Raw genomic sequence first — 26,959 nt, 5'->3', positions numbered from 1 at the left:
GTACGGGAATTTTTGTACGATATGAGTCACTTAAATTGATCGATATTTAAAGGACGAGTTTTCTGATCACATTTTTTAACACGAATTTTTCAAGAGTATGGCAGTTAAAAATAATAATAATAATAATAATAATAATAATAATAATAATAATAATAATAATAATAATAATAATAATAATAATAATAATATGGCTAAACCTCTCTATCTAATTCTCGTTCTTTGTCGTCATTCATCCTGGACTCAACTCTACCTCCTCCTACGTTCCATAAATCATCGAACAAAGACAGGTCGTGTGTTTTGAAAATCTCATATTTCTATTGGAGCTCTCCAAGACTCGATTAATCCATCGTCTCATATTGATTTGCATCACCCTGGAAGAATGATGGCAAAAGTAAGCAAATGGATGGAAGTTCGTGTAGCTCAGTTGGTAGAGCCTCACAGGCAATGGTGTAGGTTAGGGTTGGAGCCGAGATGTATTCTGACACCTCTCTTCACCACATAGTGGTTGGGGGTCTTCTAGATATGTCGTAACGTACTTTTAAAAAAGAATGAATAAATTAGCACCTTATTCAAAGAGTAGCGAGAAATTTTAACTCTAAAGAAACTAAGCAAATATTGATCTATATTGATTAAGGTTCTGAATTATAGTGTGTGATAAGAATGATTAATTAATGAAATATATGAGTAGTAATAGTAGCAGTAGTGTAGTAGGAGAAGTAATAGTAGTAGTAGTAGTAGTAGTAGTAGTAGTAGTAGTAGTAGTAGTAGTAGTAGTAGTAGTAGCCGTCTTAGCAGTAAAGTGTTAAAGTAAAAGTTAAGTGTAGTGGCTAAATTATTCATTGCAAATGCTTTTGTTGATGGTAGGAGAATAAAAGATGGAAGGAGTGTAAAAAGGGGGGGGGGGGATAAATAAATAAAAAGAAACAACCCCCCTCCCCCTCAAACAAAAACACTAAGGGTACATTTCTCTTTATGGTCTATTCCAAAGGAAGATTGGAATAACTCAGGCGTCAGCCGCAGTGCATAATCGCAAAGTAAGCTTTGATGAGGCGCATTGCTCAAGGCCACAAAACTAGGCGGGGAGTCGAACTCGGTACCTTCTGGGTACAAAGCAAAGACCATACGACGGTGCAACGCTGGCTCGATGTGTTCACGCGAGTGGCAAATAATCCAGAACACATTCATTACTTTGCACGGGGAGATTTTCTTTCTCTCAGTAATTAGCCACTTGCAAGGTCGAATGAGTACAATGGTGAATTACTCAGGATGATGAGAATCCATGTACGGGTCATGACGGGTGGACGGGGATAAGAAACCTGACGAAGCTGGAAATATTATATATAAAATCTTGTTTTTTATCAGATTTTTATATCAGTGAGGAATTGCTATATCATATATTTATTATTATGCCCTTCCGCCACGACATCATAAGATATCATCGCCTAGGCATTTCACGAAGGAATATAGATAATTCATCAAACAAGATGTATGATGTCAACAGGAATCACTCATGTTGTCCAAGTGAGCAAATTGGGGGTTAATAATCTTGCTCAAGGAAAAAAAAAAAACGAATGTGACCTTCCGGGTCACAATGCAATGCCTTAACCACTCGGCCACTTCGCCCCCTATATCATATATACTAACACTAATCAACTTAGATTTCATTTCCATGCTGTTTATTTTGAGCATTTTAGCATTTGATCATTTATACAGAGCAATATCTACTAAACGTGCAAACGCGCTTTACAGAGGGTCCCTAGTCAACACTGACGTTTAACATGTACCACGAAACATGAGGCCTGTTGGATGATATTACAACACTGTTAACGGGCAGATACTTATTTTACACCTGAGTGCAGTGAGAGAATGAAAGTAAAATGCCTTCTCCAATGACTCAACTATGCGCTGTTCACAGCTGGAATCAAAATCAGGACCTTCGGATCCGAAAGCGAGTGTCATACCACTAGACCACATAGCAGAACAAATATTTTAACTTTCCGAAGAGACACAATGGTCTTCACGAGAGTGTCTGCAGACTGAGCGCCCGCTCTGTCTGTGCCCGTATTTTTCAAGATTCAGAAAATGACCTAGGCGTAGACTTCATTAAATCATAGTTTGACACTGACCCCCCCCCCCCAAAAAAAAAAAAAAAAAACAAAAAAAAAAAAAAAAAACAAAAAAAAAAACAACTATATCACACTAAATGGCGATAATTACCAAAAGAAAGTGCCAAGTAGTTCATAAGGCCTCGATTTGCTGTTTCTACCTTGTAAGTTAAAACCGCTGTTCCTCGCTTAGTCCCAAATTGTCCAACCTGCAGCATTTCTGTCTCTTTCAACAGTACGCCACTAGGTAGTTTTGATCTGCCACGTTTTCTTTTTGCCTATGGAGCCCAAGGAAGTGGAGAGGGAGTTATATCGAATAACCAGGGGAATCATTCGAAACGAACGACAAATCACTTTTTAGTGTCTTTTGGTGATCGTCTTCTTGCATCGTGACTTGAATTTTAAGGATATGCCAGACTAAGTCACCCACCAGTCATTTTGCAAGTGAGCGAATTAAAGTTTTGATAATCTTGCTCAAGGAAAAAAAAAAGACCAACGTTCTTGGAGTGAGGTCTCCCAGGTCACGGTGTCACGACTTAATGACTCGTCCAACTCGCTCCATATTACTTAAAATAATCCAAGAAATTGTCTCCTGGAAAAAGACTGCACAGACATTGAATGTCTAATGTGCATGTGTGACCCATTGCCTGAAAGTAATTAAAGTCTGGGTGATTTAGATGCTAAATATTGATTATAATATTGTGATTACAAAATGGAACGTGAGTTAATTTTAAGGTACCATTTTATTTACAGTAGGCGTGTTTCTGAATCGTTTAGTATTTTAAAAAATAAATTAAAAATCACTTATTAGCACACAATTCACCCCTAGAAAACACCTTTTTATTAGAAAATGGAATGGTACAACTATATTTTCCAGTTACAATTTAAAACATCCAGTTTGACTGTCGACTGGAGGAGAATCTGAAGCATCGAAACGACCGTCTCGGGGAACAATATGATGTTCTATTCTTTCTCGCTCTAAATTATCGAGCTTTCCTAAAAAAATTACAAGACTTGGTATAGGCTAATTTATAGATATCTTTTTTTTTTAATAACAGAACACAACATTTCCAAGGAGAGAAGATGGCAATCAAGGCGATGCTGTACAAAAACCGTGGATGTTTGATACCTCATTCCGGGGGATACGTTCACAAGATACGCTGTGGCCTACGGAGAATGGTTTTCTGATACTGACCATTTTCACGTGAGTATAATTAATATAACTGGAATGCGGTTAAGTAAGATACTCCTCATTTCTGCCAGCCCGATCAATTAACTCATATTGGTGGGGAATAGAACCACGCCTCTTGACTTGATTCGGACAGTCCGAACAGTCATTTTTCAGTAAATGATGAGAGTGATTGCTATACTATGCAAATAGGGCAGATAAGTCGTGGATATAGAACTGAACAAGTGTGTATGAAATGTGACAGACAAAGCAAGAAAGAAAAATACAAGAAAAAAAAAGAAAAACCCATCCGAGGTAGACTGATTTTTTGGGTTTCTTTTTTTCTTGTATTTTTCTTTCTTGCTTTGTCTGTCACATTTCATACACACTTGTTCAGTACTCTATCCTATACCGGTGCCTGCTCCCTCGTTTCTTAATTTGATATTTTCAAAAGAGAAGTCGTTGTGTCGCACCTTCCTCTCTTCCAGTTCAAAACGCATTGGAAGTGTATGTCCAGTCCGCAGCAGGACCAACAATAAATAGGTTATAATATCTGTTATGAATATTATATTTGCATATGTTTTTGTTGTCATTTATTAATGTTTTTCTTTTTGACATTTTCCAGACGTTGTTGTAAAAAGATAAAAGTGCATATTTCATTTCAGAACACCTCATATCTACAACAATCGCGTTTGTGATAATTTAGATTAAGATGAATCGATGAATTTCAGAGATAAAATTATTTCAGTGTAAGTAAACAATATAGGAAATAATTTGTAGCTGATCTTAAGCAAAACAAAATAGAATTATATAGGTAAATATAACATATCATTATTAAGTTCCAGAATCCTATCAAGGCATGAAAAATGGGTCTCTGTCCGATCCCATATTTGAGCGTCTTCCTCCCGGGAAAAAACAAATATTGCGGAGTATAGGTAATATCTCCAGCCCTGGTCATCCCCACCCTGTCCAGCTTCTTTCCGTCTTTCTCTCGCCTCTCCTCCCCACCCTCATCTCCTTATATCATGACCCGTTGACCTTTGATTTGGGCTATGCCACAAAAAGTTTGTGCTAGTGCCGGCGGGTGATTTTTTTCGCCATAACTTAATGAATATTGATGAGATTGGCTGGTTGACCGGTACTTCTTGTGATTGCCTCGCGTATTAACACACAACGGTGGGATGTCCATAAATCGGGGACTACTTTATCCACGCAAAGCCCCAAGAGATACTCCTCCGCTTTTTCTCTAATCTTATATTTTTTTCTCACATCGATTTAATTCATTTTATTTATTTATTTATAACTCGTGTTTTATCTCCATAGTTGCGACGCCTGTATATTGTAGTGATAGCTCGTCTGGACCATTTCTTTTAAATTTCAAATCACGGTCCTAACAAGTTCCAACAGACGAGTATTTAATTGCAGGTCTGATAACGGGAATTGCTATGGGGTCATCATATCGATAGTATTTGTAATGGTAATGGTAATGATAGGGATTTTTATAGCGAACGTCGCTTATCCCCCAGGCGCTTTTACAATAAATATGAATACTTTTAAAACATGCGATATCAACACTGACGTAATCTGGAAAAACCCGTACTTAAAAATTTGGCCAGACGACTCATCCTTCAAATATCAATCGATTTAATGGACCCTCAACCTGGCAAAAACTCTCATACCGGGGACTTGGATTTCTTTTTTTTTCTCCTACTGCTATCATTATCCTACACTATCATTATTTTGGAATTATAAAAAATCCCCCACCCCTCTCTCTCTCTCTCTCTCTCTCTCTCTCTCTCTCTCTCTCTCTCTTTAAATATATATATATATATATATATATATATATATATATATATATATATATATTATAATTATTCTCTGTCCATCTCTCCCCTTTTCTCTTTCTCATTTCAAACTTTCTTTCCTGATAGAGATCCCAAACATATTGTCACATTAATCAAATCTGTCATTATATCTGTTCATCTCGATATATCAAACCCATTCCAAATATTCCAATGCCCACTGCGCATGTTCGCTTGAGGTTGATAAATGGCTGTCTCCGACCGGAAGTTCCATCTTTCACTGTCCAGGTGGAATCATGGGAGTTCATTAGAGTGTCTGATTATACTTCCGGTGTTCAATTCTACTGCCCACGTCCTGTATATTTCGTATACTTCGCTGGACATCACATCTCATCCCTTGAAATGAATTGCATACAATTAACACTAGTTCATCCGGAAATGAACCTTACTCTTTGGTAACAGTGTCATTTTATAGTCACGCTACGTCCTGTGCTCATTTACTCATTCGTCAAAGCCCGGTTTACATTCGAATGATTATAAAAATCGAAAAGGTGTGTATGACACAAGGCCAAATAAAGCAGATAGACAAATTCAAGAAAAAAGTAAGTGTCCCTCAAAAATCAGCCTGCCGAGACTGTGGATGCGCATAATAAACATTTATCAAATGATCAGAGAGCGAGCGAGTTCTTCTCGTTTCAACAACAAAAAAGCTCTGGAGGAAATAGAACTGCATGAGAACACCAAACATTACAGAAGCGTAAAAATGCATGAAAAAAACAACATCCGCCAAAAATCAGCACTCCTCGACTTTTACTCCAAACCCAGACCTCCTTTTTATAGGTAGGACGTGCTATCGTTACACCACTGGCAGTATCAGATAGCTGGACTAATTTATTAATGCTTATAATTATCACAAGAGTACGAGCGTCCGATGTAAACTATTATCCGCTACATTACAAATGGTTTTAGTTTGTATTTTTCTCTTTGCTTTATCTGGCACTGTTTCATCCATATTTGTCTTACACCAGTGCCTGTTCCTAAACTGTTCATTTTTCATGTTTTCAGAATCTTAAAAGTTACTTAAGAATTAATTGACATCATGCCCGTATTATATTTTTTTAATACACCTAAGATAGTTATTCTTCAGAGCCGTTAGGCCCATGGAGCCGGAGTTTATCCGATTTTATTTTTAATGTATGTTTGTAGGGTATGCTGTAAATCTCAATGTACTTTTTGACATATTTGAAAGATTTGGCAACCCAATCACTGCTGTGTAGACAAAGAGGAGAAGGGTAGATCGAAATAATCTCAACTGTACCAAAGATCTATATCGCGATATCCGGGAAAAAAACCCAATTCTTTAAAGATTTTGGCCAGAAACTCGTCCTACAGATATCGATTAATTAAAATGACCCTAATTTTGTTAAAACTATCAAATCTGGGAATTCCTTGAAGTCCTAAGTTTGAGAATCTTTTTGACAAGGTTAGGATCATTTTACTTGATCGACGATGGAAGGATGAGCTTTCTGCCCAAAATTTTAAAGATATGTTTTTTTTTTCAGATTACGGCATAGCGGCCCCTTTCCATGTAAGCGAATGCTCAACCACTGATCTATCGAATTTTCCAGAAACAATTAAATTGAAAAATGAGCATTTGGACCTACCATTGCATGAAGGAAGATCTTGGTGTCAAAATCTGGAATCCAAACCGTAATTTCCGTCTATATTATAACACTGCCGAAATCTGCCATAAGAATTTTTTCTCATTAAGGTAAAAACGACCCCCAACTTGTAAAAAACAAACAAACTCTCAAACCTGAGACTTCTTTCAGATTTGTTGACAACAAGTCTAGGGTCAGAGACTTTTTGCAAGTTATATTGATATAATATCGATATTTGAAGTAATTATTTTTCCTGGCCAAAATAGAAGAATGTCTTTAGTCAAAGTAGCACAATATAGAATGACGCTTTCCCTTTCTGCTCAGGCCCAATACAATTCAATCTAGCTCTCGCACAAATGTCAACTTGACATCTGGGACATTTTGAAAACGAGATTCATTTAAATCGTCCAAAATTTATGACACGGAGACAAACTGGAATCGATATCCCGGGCCATACAATATAAACTATTTATAACTTAGTCAATGAAATAATTCCGGTAGCCTCTCAGTCCTTCACCTCCAAACTTCAATTTATCTTTGGTAAACAAAATGAAGGGAAATAAATAATGTCACAGAGCCAAAGAGGAGAGAAATATCAAATTCGTGTTATAATGTTATATGCTTGTGGAGAACCCGCAGTATTTGGTGGAAAATAAAAGCTATTATGAACAGTAACTCATTTCGTTTAATTATTATAATACGTATTGTGGAAATTAACACAGACCAAGAGATATCTTTTGAGCCATCACAGATCGAAATCGGTCCGCCTGTAGGTGTGCATAAATGAATCTGGCAACCCGTCGACCAAAATGCGGTTCCCAAAGTCAAATAGCTGATCATTGTGCCCTACACTTGACTTATAAATAATCAGTTGAGTCAACGATTGATATCATTACCATTGATTAAAAAAAGTTTGCTAATAGGCTTAAACAGAACGTTACAACACAGTACTTTCGGTCCACTCTGGGCTCAATCGAGCACGTCCATGCCAGAAATGTTGGGATCTAAAAAAACGACAATGATTTTCTACCCAACCCATAACACATCTCGTAATATTTGGTTACATCTACACTGCTGTGAAATAGAAAAGCAGTTTTTTTTAAAGTAAGGTCGAAATCTGTTTTTTTATTACGTAAATGGATAGATTCAAATAAACCCCAAACAGTCAACGGTCACTTTTGTAAAGTTTCAGTTTTAAATATTTTGACAATCTGGAGGTCTGTTTTAAACTGTTTAATGACTTTAAGGAAAAAGGCGTTATGTTAGTGTTCGCAATATGGGTGACTGAGGCTAGTTGGGGTGACTTAGACCAGCCCCGAAATGTGCCCCTTAGATGAAAATCATGAAACAATTATGGTAAAATGTACATCAGTTGATATATCCCCTCACTTTAGAATAAGTACATCTGACAAGTTATTTCAATGTCAAGATCTATCATATAAAGATGTTAAAAAGTCAATGTTAAAATGCGCTTTAAATCACTTTTTAAACATCTTTATATAATATATCTTGACATTGAAGTAACCTGTCCGATATTCTTATTCAAAAGTGAGGGGAAGGCTGAAATAAATCAATTGATGAACATTTTTCGATATTTGTTTTATAATTTATAATCTGAAAAGGGGGGGGGGGGGGGCATTTCGGGGCTGGTCTAAGTTACCCCTACCGGACTTAGTCACCCCAATCCATGTACAGACCAAGTTATTCCACAAAGACAACATATAAGAATTTACTTGGCAGAAAATGATAGATGAGACATGTTAAGCGCACTGAATTATGCAAAACTATGTAAATGCACCAATCAGCTAAAAGAGCATGTTTGTTATTTTATATCTTATTCAAATATTCTTTGCTTCAAACTTGTCAAAGTATTGCTCTGGTGAAACTCCTGACAGACTGGTGGTTAGATAAAATCATTTAGAAGAATGAAAACAAAGTGTAGCTGACTGAATTTCAATATAGTTAATGTTGCTGCCAGACGAGACATATCCAGTCTAATCCGACCAGACTTAAAAGGAAAACAAAACATTTTAAGCCAAAACTAACTAATATTATGTTTGAATGTTTAAAAAAAAATAGAAAAGTTATACCAGCTAACTTTATAAAGACGTGATAATTAATCCCATAGAATTCTAAAACAGGAACTTTAAAATGTTTTTGGAAAAACTAGGTTCATGAAAACTGGAATTAAAGTACTGAAAAAATGCCAGAAAAGGAAGAGAGAAGAATACAAGTTAAAAAAAAAATCACCGTCGAGGAAGACTGATTTTTTGGGTTTGCTTTTTTTTTCTTGTATTTTTCTTTCTTGCACTGTTTCATACACACTTTTTTCGTTCTTTATCTTACGACAGTGCCTACTCCCTGGTTTGTCACTTCGATGTTTACTAACATACCATTGTGTACTTAAAACACATGTTTTGCTCGACAAAACTCAAACAAATGGAATTTGCTGAACAGTGGATTTGTCAAACTGCCATCAGCTAATCTTAAAGACATTGGGAAAAATGAAAGACAATTTGTCAATTCGTTGTTTATGAATTTGAACATTAATTCTATCTATCCGTATATCCAGGCGTTATGATTGCTCAACAATTCGACATGAAAAGGTTTAAAAGGGAAATCAATTCTCGTCATCGAAACTCTTCTGTTTTTGTATACATTTATTTACCATATATATATATATATATATATATATATATATATATATATATATATATATATATATATATATATATATATATATACTTCGCCACAAAATGAAACGCCACCGGCCTATATGTTGATCGAATTTGTCATATTGTGTGTGTTTCCATGATTGTAGAAGATAGGCAGGACCACCATAAAACGATCTAAATCGGCTATGTGGTCTAGTGGTATGACACTCGCTTTCGGATCGGAAGGTCCTGGGTTCGAGCCTCGCTCGGCGCATAGTTGAGTCCTTGGAAAAGACTCTTTACTCACATTCTCATACTCAGGTGTAAAATGAGTACCTGGCCGTCAACAGCGTTGTCTCTGTCAGAAATAAATTGTAATATCGCCTAACAGGCGTTATGTCTCGTTCTACATGTTACGTGTTGCTGTTGGTCAGGGACCCTTTGTAAAGCGCTTTGAGCACATTTAGTGGATGTTGCGCGATATAAAAGCTCTAGCTCTAAATCAACACGCTAGTTTGGTTGTTAAAATGTCAAATTTGAATATATTTCAAAGAGTGAAATTTCGAAATATTTAAAATATCATCGTGTTAACAAAAGTTCCAATTTTGCGGAAAATAATGAGGCCATTTTAAAATAAGTTCCAGACATACCAGGACACCAGAGAATTATTTTTAGTTTAATAACCCAGACTCCTGCCCAGGAGACCAGATTGAAGCAATGAGGAATTTAACAAAACAAGAGATTTTACAGCGTGTTTCATGGGCAATTTGTAATTCTGTCTCCAATTTAGTCCTGAATTGTCTGCCATTTGAAATGATTCATTTCTGAAGGCGACTTAAAAGTGGTCATTTTATTTTCATATCTTTTTAAACTCGTCTCGTAATGTCTTTATCTCTATAGCTTGTCTACGATGGGAATATCATCAAAAGAAAAGCTTTAAAATTCGAGGACATCAAATCATCTCAGTGAGTTGCAAATATATAATATGTTGATTTATAGGAGAACATTTTGTGGTTGTCCTATCTCTGGTGATGGTTAATCAAATACTTCTTTATATCTTCTAAAAAGTGATAAACAAAAATGAATATAACATAAAAAAAAGAACAAAATACCAAAACACTGAATGTTTCGGGCTCAAAACTCTTCTTCAGCCAACAACAACAAAAAACAATACAGACATAAATACATTACTAAATTCCAGATAGGCGACAGAGATATTTTGTAGGTCAAAAAACACCACAAACTCTGTGTAGAAAAATCTTGGAAAGTAAACAACGGAAGCGTTGGATATGTAACTAAGGAGTTCAAAATTGAGCGGAATTAAAACAACGCATTCAATTTTGGTGCGAAAAAATCCCCCAGGGAATTCGCTGGTAGAATAGATAGTAATGTATTTATGTCTTTATTGTATTTTGTTGTTGGCTGAAGAAAGGCTTTTAGCCCGAAACGGTATATTGGTATTTTTAGGTATGGTTGGCATTTTATTATATATTTTAAAGATGTTGTAGTTATTTTTGTTTATTGCTTTTTACTGTCCATCGATTCTAGCAGCCCAGTATCTTCTTCGTTAAAAATGTCAATAATAGAATATGTGCCAGGTATTTTTGACTTATTCATTCGAGTAAAAACACATAACAATGCTATTTTTTAAACATATCAAATCATAAGTCACAACATGTATTATAAAAACCATGCAATTACAATTCGGTCATAGACTCAACTATTTGTTATTGTATACTTTTTGGTTCGAATTATTAATTCAGTAATTCAGAAAAGTGAGTGGAGCAGGCTGTTGGTAACAACAAGAGATGAAGTGATTAGGAAAGTGCCAGAAGACAATAGAGAATAAACATTTTTTTCGCGGCGGTGATGGGGGTTTGAACCCGCGACCTTATTGATACGAAAACTCCGCCTGGCCGGTGAGAGCGTGACTGTACCGTATGAGCTATCCACGATCCTGGGTGAGTTGTACTAACTAGGTCGCCGGGTCAAACACCCCATCACCGCCGCGAAAAAATGCTTATTCTCTATTGTCTTCTGGCACTTTCCTACTCACTTCATCTCTTGTTGTTACTTTTTGGTTCCAAATCCCTTGGACGAGTCTATGCAACCAGTCCTTCAATTGACTAATAATGTATAGGCAGAGTCTTAGGATCACAGGATTCTTCGGCCCAAAGCATAAAAGAGCGAGGATGGATAATCTTTATTGACGACAAGCATAGAAAATAAGATACAAAGATAACAAGTTATCAAATATTAATAATAATAATAATGATAATAATAATAATAATAATAATAATAATAATAATAATAATAATAATAATAATAATAATAATAATAATATAAAATAATAAATAATAATAATAATAATAATAATAATAATAATAATAATAATAACATTGCTGAACACTTATTAAGAGCTATAACTCCGAGATACCAGACTCTAAGCGCTTCCCAGCAGATACTAACTGATTTACTCAACGTCCTTACCACTCCTAGTTCTAGACTAAAGCCTACCTAGTCAGAGTCTAGAAACACATTATATATGAACCGATTTTTAGTTACTTGCTTCGCTCAGGCCTAAGACTAGTAAGTATTTTACCAAACTGGTGAAGGACTAAGTTTAGTTACCCTATAATATAAGAATAGAGACTGAAATTGAGACCACAAAAGTCTGTAGTCTGTACCTCGATATCCCACTATCTGTATGGGCACAAGTGACTTTTAAAATAACTGAGTCTTGCCTTGAATGAGAGCCATATTTTGCGTGCTGACAGCTTACTTACTGCATGGTGGAACAACGTAATCTTCCATCGTTATCCCTTGCCCTATGACCCGAGGACTAATAATGACTACACTTTTATTATTATTATTATTATTTCAATCAATCAGGCCTGAGTGGCGTGCTGGTGATGAAGTGGTTGGTCTTTATTTTCTGCCTTTTAATTCAAATGTTGCGGTTTGAATCCTGGCATGGATACCGCGATATTTTTTACAAGTGTCCCTGGAGTTCAAATGTTTTTATTTGTAGCCTTCGTTCTCCTGTAGGCTGTCAATTTTATGACAATTACATGGCGAGAAGACGATCATCAAAATAAAGTGGAAAGTGAGTTGTCGTTAGTAGTGCTTAAAGCAACAAATGATTCCCATTGGTTGAATTCTTTCTGAAAACCTATCTCTTTTGGAAGTATTTAAATTAGATTATCCCATGAATTATTGCAAAGTGCATACGTGTGTGCGTGCGTGCGTGTGTGTGTGTGTATGGATGTATGTGAGTGTGTGCACTCGTGTATACATTTAATTAATTGTGTGTGTGTATGTGTATGTATATATGTTATATGCATGTATGTATATTTAGTGTGTTCGTGTATACGATGTGTTTGTGTGTGTATGCTTGTGTGTATTGCATATACGTATATATGTATATATATATATATATATATATATATATATATATATATATTATATATATATATACGTATGTGTTTGTGTGTGTGTGTGAGAGTAATATATTTATGTACAGTGTGCATATGGATGTGAAGAAGACTACAAACGTTCAAGATTACACATAGATTTATGTGTTGGTCCGTTATATTTCCGGATGGCAATGTTGTGAGCTTCTTAGTCAAGCGCATACTATCTATTGGTGGTTGTCGTCTTGTACTATCACATGGCGTTTTTTGGTCAGTATCGGGTTATGAGTTTCAAGGGAACCCTCTGTCTCAATACTTCTAGCTATAGAGGTGACTGCAATCATCCTTAATGATTAAGTCATTCATCTGAACTTGTGCGAATAAAATATTGAGATAGATTAAATAGCAATTCACATCTCTTCCCCAACTGAACTATCTAATCTCACAGGATAAAAGAACGCGATCTAAGGAGAATCAATTTTCTCAACTTGCTTCTGTGTCATTTTATTTTTACTATGATATTTTGACAGTATACATTTTTTCAATTTGCTAATAAATTCGGAAACGCAGAAAGGTTTAAATATTTTTCTCTTTAAGGGTGAGATTTATAACTGACTCTTCCTTCATGATTATGTTGGTCTCAACCACACATACAGCTGGAACGGATGAGGACATTTGGAAAAGATTTAAAACTGCTTGATCCTTGCACTTTTCAAATCGTTCGATTTTGAGAACCAGTTAAATGTGCAAAAAATGCCAAAATAATTTAATATATACTCTCAAGTTGTAAATGTAAAAATAAAAATACGATAAACTACCACGGCCGTGCACTTATATAACGCAATTTTATGGACCTATTACGCTCAATGCGCGTAAAGATGTGTCACTTGATACCCAAAGCAAGTCATATGGAACCCAATTTCAATTTCCTAAAATAAAAGCCGTCTAATACTAATAAGTAGTAAATAACAAGACATGAAGTGACTATAAAGTGGCAGAAAACAAGAAAGAATAAACGTTTGCAGCGATGAGGATTCGAGCCCACGACCCGAATGTTACGGCAACTCCGCCTGGCTATGAGAGGGACAATCGACGCCACTTCAAAAAAAGGTGGTTTTAAATGTAAAATCTATCTTGAGTCCCTCTTGTGACGTTACATAATTAGTTGTCTTATGGTACTAGCAATCTTGGACTATCCGTTTGGCCCATAACCAGCTACTCATTCCCACATGAGTCGAATGACACGGACAGCATTGAAGATAGAACATACGTGATAAGTGATATGTGATGCTAAATCTCTCTATTGGCCTCGTCGTGTAACTTGATCAGTGCTGAGCGTGGAGAGGGCACACACTCCACTAAAATGTGAATAGATATATGGCTACGGGCGGTGATAACAAATCTTAAGGATCTTATTCATACAGGACAGAATTGCATAAAATGAAATTATGAATCAGTATAGATTGCTTTGACATAAAGGAACCACTGTGAGGATTAATCAACATTGTGAAATCGTGAATATGCTCTACATACATGTCCAGTGTAATTTTCATTATATTATGCAGTTAATCGTGCATTGAATTTTGAGCTAATGACTGTATTACATTCCGGCGTTTGATAGTGGAAGTTGTGCATAATATGATTCAATAGTCTGATGTCACGCAAACGAGCAGCTTGGTTCTAGACATAGAAAATCGGTACTTTTTATTCTTTATGCTGGCTAGAACTTTTTCACATATCATGTGATCAGAATATATAAAAGTCAATACATGATCATATATATAATCTTTTTCTCATCTGGATACACTTTTATGCTCTTTGGAGAAGTATTTCATAAGGGCGTCCGCCATTGTTCCGATAGTTTAGAAGCAGTTACTAAGTTACTATGCGTCTTACGAGGGAAGTGATGTCACGACTGTTGGACCCTATTCCGCTTCAACCCTTGGTTATTGCGTAGGCAATCATCGTGTTTGCAGACCAATCCATCATACTACAAGAACCGTGTCTGTGATGTATTAGGGGCTGAGCAGACTTTCAGCCGTTTCCCTTCAGACGTTGAATCAACAAAGTCAAAAAAAAAGATAACGGATAGAGTTTAGGTAAAGCTATAACTACACGCGTAAGTCGCGGATATTTTTGTTTTTGTTTTGTTTGTTTGTTAGTCTGTTTTGTGTGTGTGTGTGTGTGTGTGTCTTTGTCAATTGGAAGGCATATCCATATTGATTTTACACGCTTCACAAATTAAAAAGTCACCAATTAAATGTGGATAAATTATTGCCACCAGTGTTTCAAAGGTAGCGAAGAGGGGAGGGGTGGGGGTGGGGAGTACAATTATTCAATTGGGAGAGTACTGGTTTGACAAAGTTATCTCAACATCCTTTTAATCCATGCTTATCAAATGAAATCGACCAATCAACTAATAGATTGTGACATTTCGTACAATTTTGACATAGTTTTCTGGCATCTCCCCCCCCCCCTCCCCCTCTTAAAGTGAATTCTTACAAGGCTGTAATATAATGGCCTGTCATTGTTTAGATATAGCCATGTATAGCTATATTGGTATCAATAAGAGACAAAACAAAAAGATAAGCACAAAAAACTAGATGGTGAAATGGAAGATGATTGTCCTTTTGTGTGCACAATTGGACAAATCAAAATCTAAAACCTACTGTATAGTCTAGATAGATTGTGGCGGAATTTGCTCTAACTAAAAATTGTGACAATAGTATAATAAATTGTTTCTTTTCAACACGAGAAGGCCAGTCTTTTATGTGCATGATGTATTGTTACAACGAGGAGTAACATAGTAATCGATACGGTGTTACATCATAATGACGTTGTTTTTTTCTCAATAAATTAGATTATTTATCCCCTGAACGTGAAAGGATTTAATTTGTGACCAACCGCCCCAAAACAGGTATATGTCGGAGTGCTTTAGATGCTAACAAAACTGAAATTATAGTTATAATTTTGAAGCTTGAGTTGAGGGTAAAGATTTATTGTGGACAATAAAACTTGAACTTGTGCTTTTATATAGCGCTATATCCACTTAATGGGCTCAAAGCGTTTTACAAGGGTCCCTGACCAACAGCAGCATGTAATATGTAGAACGAGACATGAAGCCTGTTAGGCGATATTACAGTTTTTTTCCGACAGAGATAATACTGTTAACGGCCAGGTACTCATTTTACACCTGAGTGCGGTGAGAGAATGTGAGTCCTTTTCCAAGGACTCAACTATGCGCCGAACGAGGCTCGAACTCAGGACCTTCCGATCCGAAAGCGAGGTTCATCCCACTAGACCACATAGCCGCTCTTATCGGGGCATAGTTGAGTCCTTGGAAAAGGCTCTTTACTCACATTCACTCAATAGATATGAAGTGTTTTTCTTTTCAGAAGTCAACATACATAGAATCTGACATGTTTCGTCATTTTCACCTTAACTATCTCCTTACCAACCATTTTCAGTATTTTTCCCCAAAATGTCATGCCTAGCCAAAGCGAAAATTAAGTTTTTAAACTCAACACATGCTAAACATATTTTTTCTCTCCAAAGCAACATCAAGTCTTATAAATTTTATGATGTACAAAAACATCTGAAAAAGAAAACTGTCCATTGTATGTATCGTTACAAATGTGACGATTTTCCTGTAGTTGGTAAGAAGAGGGATAAAGTCAATTTTTAGCATTCGGAACGTCGAATAGAGGATATCGGTCACATACTCATCCCCGAGTCCAACAATCTCTCATCATCTAATATGTAAATAGAAACGTAAACTTCATTGTGATCACCATGAGTGCAGCAACAGTGATAACCCTCGGGTACATCACAGGTTCTGTTGATGTAATTCGTATTATGATATCAACTCAGGATAAAAAATAAAACAAGCAAAACATTTCTTTTAAAAATTGAGCTTCTATATAGGGCAATATAATATCCGCTCAATGTGCTTATAGCTCTTAACACGACAATGGGTCCCCAGCCAAAAGCAACACCTAACATGTAAGACGAGACATGATACCTGTTAAACGATATTACAAGTTTTATTTCCGACAAAGGCAACGCTGTTCATGGCCAGATACTCATTTAACACCCGAGTAGGTGAAATAATGTGAGTAAATAGCCTTTTCCAGGCATTCAACTATGCGCTGCTAGCTCAGAGTGGGATTCGAATCCTGGACCCTCCGATCCGACGGCGGGTGTCAATACACTAGACCACATAGCCGTAAAAAGGGTTCGGAATGTGCGTAGGAGGTATGTTTGGTGGAGGAAAGTCTTTTTTCATAGATTATTAGACTTAAATATAGATCATGAAGAGGTTTACCTTCTCCCAACACACGATCGACCAGCTATCTGCCGTATTCTGGAGAGGCACTTAGCTAAAGAATTCGCGAGGTCCCAATTTGAGAGTTTTTGCCAAGACAAGGGTCATTTAAATCGATGGGTATTTGAATTTGAAGGACGAATTTTCTGGCCAACATTTTAAATAGATGTTTTTCAGAATACGGCAATGAACTGCTTGAATGGGTTGATGGATCTATTTCACTCGGTGGTGGCTCATCGGTACGTATCTTATCTTATAACAAAGAAAGCGATGTTAGACGTGACAATGCCAAAACACTGGCCTCGATAATGTGTCATTTGGAAAAGGCACTTGAGTCACGTGACTCCGATATGAATAAGTCCTTGGCATCAACAGAGGGTATAGCTTGACTGGTAGAATACTCTCTTCACAAGTAAAGGGGCAGAGATCGATCCCGGGTGAAGTCAACACATTTTTTCTCACCCCCCCCCCCTCCCCACTATGTCTAATCAGCAGTGATTAGGTAGATGGGACTGTACGACTTGGCCGTAATTTATTTTGTGATAGACTGGCATCCTGTCCAAAGGGTAACAAGCAATAGAAACAGGGATAAACTCCAGCTGCACAAATGGCTCTGAAGGACTTCATGGGTATTGACGGATCGTATAAGACTGCTCCTACAAAAGAATTACGTTTTAATGAGACATGTAATATAAACTTGGTTTCTTATCACTTGCATTGAGAAAATTGCAGATCTGATAACCCAAAATGTAAAGAAACCATCACTAACTATTGCCCCATTACAACAATGGAAGCTTCAATTTAAGTAACGATGACAAAAAATAAGGACGTTTTGAGTTTTCCCTTTGTCACCTAAACACGGTGAATGAAACATTGAAGACGAAGGAGATTTGAGAGGATGGCGTGCCTAAGCCGAATAAAGAATCCATCCTCTCAAACCGGACAACATGGCTGACACCTGTTGACATTGAGCTTCGGCTCAGTGGATAGTCTTATGTTTCCATTTATTCACTGTGTGGAATCTTTAATTTTTACCTGATGTGGACTAATCTTAATATATTGGAACTTTTAACTTAAGATCTATTAAAAGTAACATTCGAAAGGAACAACTGTGTCAAGATTTAGAAAGTTATAAAATCGATGTGTTGTGTTTACAAGAGACGAAGATCCAAGATGGCGTCGACCAAACAATAAATGGTCACAGACTGCTGTGCTTTGCTTCCAGTTCACCTCACTATGGTGGTGGATTTCTCATAAATAAAAACTGCAGGGATTTGACTAGTGACGAATGGAATGTTTCGGACAGAATATGTGTTCTTGAGCTTAAGTGTAAGATCAATTCAAGGAACCAGAATAACAATAACAAAGACGATCACGGTAAGAAGACGTTCACTATCTCAATCGTAAATGTTTATGCACCAACAAGTCAACGCGCAAAACAATACCCAGAGGAAACTGATAAATTTTACAAAGACCTAGACGATACACTGAACAAAATAGGAAACAAATCAATATTAAAAATTGCTGGAGATTTTAATGCCAAAGTAGGAAAACGTCTCGACAGTGACACACTATGTTTAGGATCATACTCAAAAGGAAAACGTAACGATAACGGAGAAAATTAGTCCAGTTCTGTGAACAGAGAAAACTTTTCATAACAAACAGTGCTTTCAACCACCCATCAAACACCAGACAACATGGGTAGGACAAAGGAAAGACCAAACCCAAGACAACATGATAACAATACACAACCAAATAGACTATATCATATGTCGACACCGCCATAAACACTACTCAACCAACTCGCGATCATACGGTGGTACACTGCTAACATCCGATCACAAACTTGTAAATACGAATTTCAACATAAATGTGTACAGACAACGAAGACAGAAAGGTAAAACGGCAGCCAAAATAAACACGGCAAAAATAGTAAATGAGCGAGAATGTCGCATTCATTACCAATATGAACTTAACTCAAGTCTATGGAAAATAAAGCAAAACAGCAATCCAAACAATGAATGGAAAGAGACGCAAGCGGCAATGAAATATGCGGGGGAAGAAAGTGCAGGCTCTATTAATACAACTAAGAACAAACCAAATCGAACGCCTAACATCGCTATTAACGATCTATCGCGGCAACAAAAAGAACTTAGGATCAGGATACAAAACACGAAAGACTCGGAAGAAATAATAAACCTGAAAACGGAACGAAACAAAATACTGCATTCAATTCGATCACTTACAATAAAACACAGAAACGAGGAATTAGACAAAAAAGTGGAAGACATAGAAAAGTCCAAAAATAACGCATCGTCTATGTTCAAAGCGACGAAATCTCTGAACCGAAAACCATTCGAGAACCCAAAACTACAGGATAAATTTGGCAAACAGACAACAAATCCCAACGATATCCTTGACATTGTAACTGACCACTTCCAGCAGAAATTTCACAAACAAGTCTCACAAATATCGCCCTTCTCAGGAAACCCTAGAGACCTAAACAACCGCATCACAACAACTGAAGTTAGAAATAGCATAAAGTGCCCTAAGTCCCCCGGCGAAGATGAAATTCCCGCTGAATTGCTGAAATGCGGTACCCTCTCCCTGGATCTGAGCATTGCAAACATAATGAACAAAACATTCTCAACACACAAAGACTGGGACATAAACAGCGGTGTCCTAATTATAATACAAAAACCAGGAAAAACGAAAGGACCCGTAAACAACCTGCGCCCAATAACATTACTGAATACCATAAGAAAAACACTGTCAACTATTGTCCTCAACAGAATTAGACAGAAAATAGAAAAATATCTATCACATAGCCAAAGCGGGTTTCGCCAAGACCGAAGCACATCGGATGTTGTATGGACACATAAATGGTTGGCAGCAAAGGCACTCAAAGAAAACATATCCATAACAATAACCGGAATCGATATGTCCGCAGCCTTTGATACGATCGACAGAGGAAAACTTTTGGAGATATTAACAGAAATAGTAGACGAAGACGAGCTCCGAATAATTCGATTTCTCTTCAGCAACACAAAGATACAACCAAGGATATACGGGCCACAAAACAGACGCAGTTCGAAAGTAACATCGGGACCCCCCAAGGAGATAGTCTGAGCCCGATTCTGTTCACAATATACTTAGAACACGCTCTGAAAGAAGTTCGAAAATTCATTCCAAAACCAACGACTCATATTGAGAATGCAATCCCTAGAGAAATCGCCTATGCAGATGATGTCGATTTTATTGGATCAACACCAGCAAATATAGACATCATACAAAATACCCTCATGAAATATAACCTCCAAGTCAATGCCAATAAAACCGAATTTACAACAATATCGAGGAACAAAGAGGAATGGAAAAGAACAAAGAAAGTCGCTCACTAATTGGAGACACCGAAGATGTACAAAGAAGAAAACAGCTATCAAACGCCGCACTCAGTAAACTCACCAATGTATGGATTAGAGGTGACAAAATAAAGAGAAAAACCAAACTGAAACTGTACCATGCTCTTGTAAAACCGGTACTTCTGTATAACTGCGGCACTTGGGCGTTGACAAAATCCGAAGAAGAACATCTGGATGCCTTCCATTGCACACAGCTAAGAAGGGTACTGGACATCAAATACCCAAAAAAAGATCTCAAATGAATCACTATATAAGATCACAAAAGAAAGACCAATCTCCCTTGACATTTTACAACAACGATGGCAACTTTTCGGTCACATACTACGCAGGGACAAAAACATACCAGCTAACCAAGCCATGTCGGGATACTTCCAAAAACACGGGAACCTTTTCAGAGGAAGACCGATCACAACAGTCCCTGTGATCCTAAACAAAAACCTCACAACACTTGGAGTTCAGAAAAATTGGAACACTTTGATGGAAAGTAAGTCAAGTGGAGAGTATCTGGCTTAATTGGATTAAAAAAAAAAAAAAAAAACTTGAGGGTAAAGTTTTAGCGCAACATCCACTTAACGTGCTCAAAGCGCTTTACAAGGGTCTGGATATCCTGTGTACACTCAATTTATGCAATATTGTTGGACACATTATCCATTTCCAAATACGGAAAGTGTTCAATTTAGAATTCTCATTGCCAAGTTTAATGCATCTTTTATTAAATTCTTGGACAGTATAGATACAGAATTGATACACTTCTGCAATTTGGTCTATCCAACGGTCAAAAGCGGTGACAAGTGGCTGTTTATCCAATGTCATTATTGCATCCCTCATCGCCTCTTAAATCTGGTCCTCGTCTTCAAATAGTTGACCTCGCAGCATTTCTTTCACCTTGGGGAGGAGATGGAAGTCGCATGGGGCAATATCAGGTGAATAGCGTGTTCCAATAATACCCTTGACAACTCTTGACTTGAACGCACAATTGTTTTTGCTCTTATGTCAACAAATCAGGCACCCTCATGACGAGTATCTTTTTCTTGCCAAGTTCGTTGGTCAATATTCTGTAAACAGTCTAATGGACACTCCAACAAGTTCGCTTATCTCCCTACAAAGTTCTTCTTGAATCTTCTTCCATAACATCTCTCGTTCTAACAACAGTATTCGTCACAAGTGACTACAGGAAGTATTCCAGTGTGTTCCTCATCCTGCATGTCAAATCTACCATCTTCAACTTCCCTGACCCACCTCCTAACAGTTTAAATTTTGAAAGAGCATTGTGCTCCAAAACTTTCCAAAGGTCTCCATCGTCTATTTCAACAGCAGACTTGTCGGGAAGAGTTGAAAATTTGATGACAACCCAAAGATCGTATCGTAGGGAATGTTGCATCAATGTCTTGTTACTCTTGGACAAGGAGCAAAAGTACAATAAACTTGCCATGTCACAGCTCTATGCACACCCAATATATTTGAAATAACGCATCGAGGATTCTCAGATATAACGCCATATTGTCTCAAATGTTGGTAGTTCTAGGTTGCTTTTTAGATAAGTTATAGATGGGGGAAAACATAATTCTGAAACACACATCGTACCTTTTTTATCGATATTATCATAGTCAATATTGCTATGATGATTCTGATGATAAGACGAAGGAAACAACAAGGAAAATGATATTTTATATATTATAGATATATTATATTATTGATGAAAGAAAAATAAAACACCAAATAGCAATATAATAATTACCTGGCTGGATAAACTGGCCACCAGATTGATTTATTTGGCTAATCATTTCTAGATTAGTCAAATGGCCGTTTCTTTATTTACTTTCCATGGGCAAGACAGGTCGTCTGCTCATGGATTTCTCCCTTTGCTGTCCGAGAATAACTGTCAAACCCCGAGAAAAAAGCTTAGAACCTGTTGATTTTTCGTGAGTCAAAATGTGAAGGGAGGATGAGTAAGATAAATCATGATAACCATGCTTTCGGTGTAATTGTCATATTATTTATTATTCTATGTTATTGTAAAAGGAAGATTAACTTAAATCAACTATTATTATAAGCCGGTTTATTGGAGGAAAACTATGTTTGTCACTGATGCTGTCCCTAGTTTGTGACCACGCAGTGAAAACTATCAATGATGCAATGTGTTTTGATAAAATACTCACAACATCCGCCGGCCATATATAACGTATGTATGCACAAACTTTGTGTAAACCTGGACGTTTATAGTCTAATTGATGTAATCTAGTGAGAAGTAAAAAAATCATTAAAATCGCTGTCTAAAAACAATAACAAACAGATTAAGTGACATCAATTTTGTTCTTTCTATAAGGACAATAGACGTAAAAAAACATTTCGCAAGCCTTCTAACAATGAAGGAAAATCACATATTATTACTCCAATTCATGAGCACAAACCACAACGCTCAGCTGACAGTTCCATGCGTTTCCGTTCTTGAATTTATCAAAGTAACAAATTAGGGAGCAGGCACTGGTGCAAGGCAAAGGCGCCAGAAAGTGTGTATGAGACAGTGGCAGACAAAATAGAAAAGAAAAATATAAGAAAGAAATGAAGAGGTCAGTGGTTCGAACCCAGACGAGATAGGCTGATTCTTTTGGAATATGTTTAGTTCTTGAATCTTTCTTTCCTGCTTTGTCTGACACTGTTTCATGCAAAACTATTCAGATCTTTGTAATCAATATCTTGTCACGAATCAAGAGACTGTATAAGGCACTCAATGCATTCACTTAACATAGAACAAAACAAAACCCATCATTTTCAATGTGGTCAAAGAGCTCTTACTTCCTGTAGCAATAGATTAAGTTGGTCTGTCCCAACCTGGCAACAAGTCTCAAATCTGAGAATTTGTTGGCCTATTTACAAGTAGGTTAATCTATCTATCTATCTATCTATCTATCTATCTATCTATCTATCTATCTATCTATCTATCTATCTATCTATCTATCTATCTATCAATCTATCAATCTATCTGCCTATCTCTCTATCTTTCTATCTATCTTTCAATCTATCTATAATATATATATATATATATATATATATATATATATATATAATATATATATATATATATATATGTTTCACCACACCAAAACGATATCATGCCGGGATGAATTAGACCCTGAAAAATGAATTTAATATTAATATCAATAATACTCGCTGCACACTCAAAGGGACCACGATCGATCTCGGGTGCAGTCGAGATTTTTTCTGACCCATCACACCCCCCCCCCCCCCCCTCTGTCCATCCAGCCGTGAATGGGTAGTTGAGTCTGTTAGATTTGGCGGCAAATACGGTGCGATCAATTATCCTCCTATCCAAAGGATAACAAGCAATTGCTATTGTCCTTTTCACGCTACAGATGCCGGGATAAACTCCGGCTCAATGGGCCCAATGATTCTGGAGAACTACTTTTTCATCATTAATGGTTACAAATGCAGTTTTTAACACTTGCTTCATCCCGACATAATACCGCTATGAGAGGGGTAGGTCACATATTGATTTAACATTTCCTGGCCAAAAAGAAACAAAATAGCAATTTATCTGTGCGTAATCGGTGATATAAGGTGCGTCTTTGTTATATTATTTTTGTGGCTATGTGGTATGACACATCTTGGGATTGAGCCTCGCTTGACGCATAGTTGAGTCCTTGGAAAATGCTCTTTATTCACGTTCTCTCATCGTACTAAAGTGTAAAATGGACACCTGGCTGTTAACAGCGTGTCTTTGTCCAAAAAAGAAAAATGTAATAAAGCCTAACAAGTGACCTGTTACGTCCTACATGTTAAGTATTTATGTTGGCTAGGGACATCTTGTAAAGCGCTTTGGGCACGTTAAGTAGATATTGCGCTCATAAAAGCTCAAGTTATTTTTATTCATTCACCAATTAATATATTCTAACATGAATAAATCCAATATGTTACTGTCTCGAATGGACATTTAAATGATCAGAAATGACAAATCAAATTCAAATTTCTCTGTCCATATTACATGCCATTCTTTCCTTAATTTGGACAGAAAGCTTTTACTTCATATGTAACCCGCCGCCTCAAAACGGTATATACTGTTCGGGTGAACCCGCTGTCAAAATGTAATTTTTAAAGATAAAATGACGAGAAGTGTGACATTTTTTGGTCACTTTAAGACATTATATCTATGTCCCTGAATAAAATAAGTAATAGATGTAAACAGTCTGATATTTATTCACCCTCTCTTTACAAGCTCCAGGAAATTCATTCCAATCGTTACGACACAAGGGATATTTTCTTATTCAGATTTGTTATGTGCAATACAGAAAATTGTTTGTTATAGCTATGAAAATTTAATACTGTATGTGTAAAACTTGTTTAGCTGCACAAAATATGGTATAAGACTAGTATGATCTTCTTGTTTTCAGTTTGAGAGTTAAAAAAATAATCAATTTTTGTGGGGTCTTCTTTATGGCATTTTTGAAAAATAACAACTTCTGAAAATGGTTTGTAGGGGTAAGAATAAATCGTCCCGACGCAATACCGTTTTGTGGCGATGGATCACATATGTCGATAGATTGAGTTAGAGACGCCCAACTGGCCAAAATTTCTTCCTAGAACTCGTTAATGTTTCATATTTACAAATCCCTGTCAAGTTGGGGGCATCTTGACCTCTCATTGTTTATGAAGCATAATTATATTTAGCAGAATGAAAAAGAGGGTAACCCCCTTCCCCCCCCCCCCCCCGCCCCCTTGTATAACGGATTTGCTCTTGAGTCATCAATCTGGATAAAATCGCATCATGATGTGTAAATGATAGAGTTCAGCTCACTTTGTCGACAGCAAATTGATTTCGAAAAGAATGTCGCATTTTATCCTTTTCAATTCCTTCACATTCCTGCTTCGCAAATGGCAATGGCATACTGGCGTCCTCTCGAAAAACACGTATTTATAATCTAGGCTAGAACACTTGTCCACCAAATATCAAATGATTCAAATGACCCTCATCTTGGCAAAACATCTTTAACCTGCTGGCACTTACCGGAGTCCCGGATTTTGAGAAATGTTGCCAAGAAGAAGGTGATTTTAATCAATTTTAATCAATTTATAGTCTATAATATTTGAGGGACGAGTTTTATATATGGCCAAAAATTTTAATACGTTTTTTTCAGGGTGTAGACCATATAATCAGAGCCCAGTTCTGTATCCAGTGAGATATATTTTTCTTGTAAACCATCTCTCCCTGGGAGTTTGTTCTGATTTGACAGAGTCTGGGTTGTCTCAATATGCTGGTAGAACTGTCTCTATGTTTGCCGTATCATCTTGGAATTACGTTCCTTTTCACCATTGATCTAATTCTAATCCATCATAATTATGGGTTTAAAAAGCAGAATGTTCTAATGAACAGAATCTATTGTTTTGTTCTTCTCAACATCTATTTCCCCTCAAACGGTAATAAACAAACGGATCCATTGACAAAAATAAATGTAACAACTTCAATAAAGAACTGCTCTACGGAACTGAGATCTCCAGGAATGAATGGGTAACACTGAACAGAGCACGGTCAAAACTTGGGAAAACAGCTGGACACATGAAAAAGTGGGGGCTGGGTGAGACTAGCTCGTGTACATGTGGATACCCAGAGCAGATGATAGAGCACATCCTTAGAGAATGCCAGGACGGACCCAGCTGCACTGACCATGACCTAAGAGCCTGCTACCCAGATGCTGTGGAGTGGGTTCGGTGTTGAATCGACAAGCTATGATGATGATGAATAAAGAACTAAATACCAAACACGAAACGTTACGGGGTTAAATCCCGACAGCATTAATGCCTGGCGTTTAGTAAAATTAGCCGATTTCCTTTTGCTTCTGTATTTGATTCAACTTTCAAAGGCATTTTATATTTCTAATATATAAATAATAATTGACGCTCAGTTTACCAAAGAACTCCTACACATCCAAGATTAAACACACTTGAAGATATTTAAATATTTACATTATAGAAATAGATAAAATCACAAAACATAATCATAAACACAAATTCTAATATAACGTACACACACACACTCGCGCGCGCGCACTCAAATAAAGGCAACCACATACATGCACATATACACACCCACCCACAAACAAAGAGTCACACACATACACACATACACACACACACACACTCACATACACGCACCCGTACATATGCACATACATACACCCACCCACACACAAACTCAAAAACGCGCACCCACCCACCCACACACAAACTCAAATACGCGCACCCATCCACCCACACACACACACACACACACACACTCACAATACACACCCGCTCACATACATATATACATACACGCTCCCGCACACACACACACACACACACCGATCTCTTCCCCCCCCCCCATACACACTAACATACACAGCCACACACTTGCA

The 26,959-nt window shown here is 36.9% G+C and overlaps 1 protein-coding gene across 4 annotated transcripts in view; it reads left to right on the top strand.

Annotated features, from left to right (window-relative positions):
- LOC144977130 (metabotropic glycine receptor-like) overlaps positions 1-26,959 on the top strand; it is a 424,917-nt gene that overhangs the window by 83,061 nt on the left and 314,897 nt on the right. For all 4 annotated transcript variants that reach the window (XR_013646243.1, XM_078921968.1, XM_078921969.1 and 1 more), the window contains one exon: positions 3,164-3,309. The gene's annotated coding sequence lies outside the window, so the exon portion shown is untranslated. The remainder of the gene's footprint in view (positions 1-3,163; positions 3,310-26,959) is intronic.

This window comes from Berghia stephanieae, chromosome 7 (genome assembly GCF_034508935.2).
Source record: "Berghia stephanieae isolate SIO BIC M18660-M18661 chromosome 7, UCSD_Bste_1.3, whole genome shotgun sequence".
Classification (NCBI taxonomy): Eukaryota; Metazoa; Mollusca; class Gastropoda; order Nudibranchia; family Aeolidiidae; genus Berghia; species Berghia stephanieae.
This window is presented reverse-complemented; position numbering and strand designations above follow the sequence as displayed.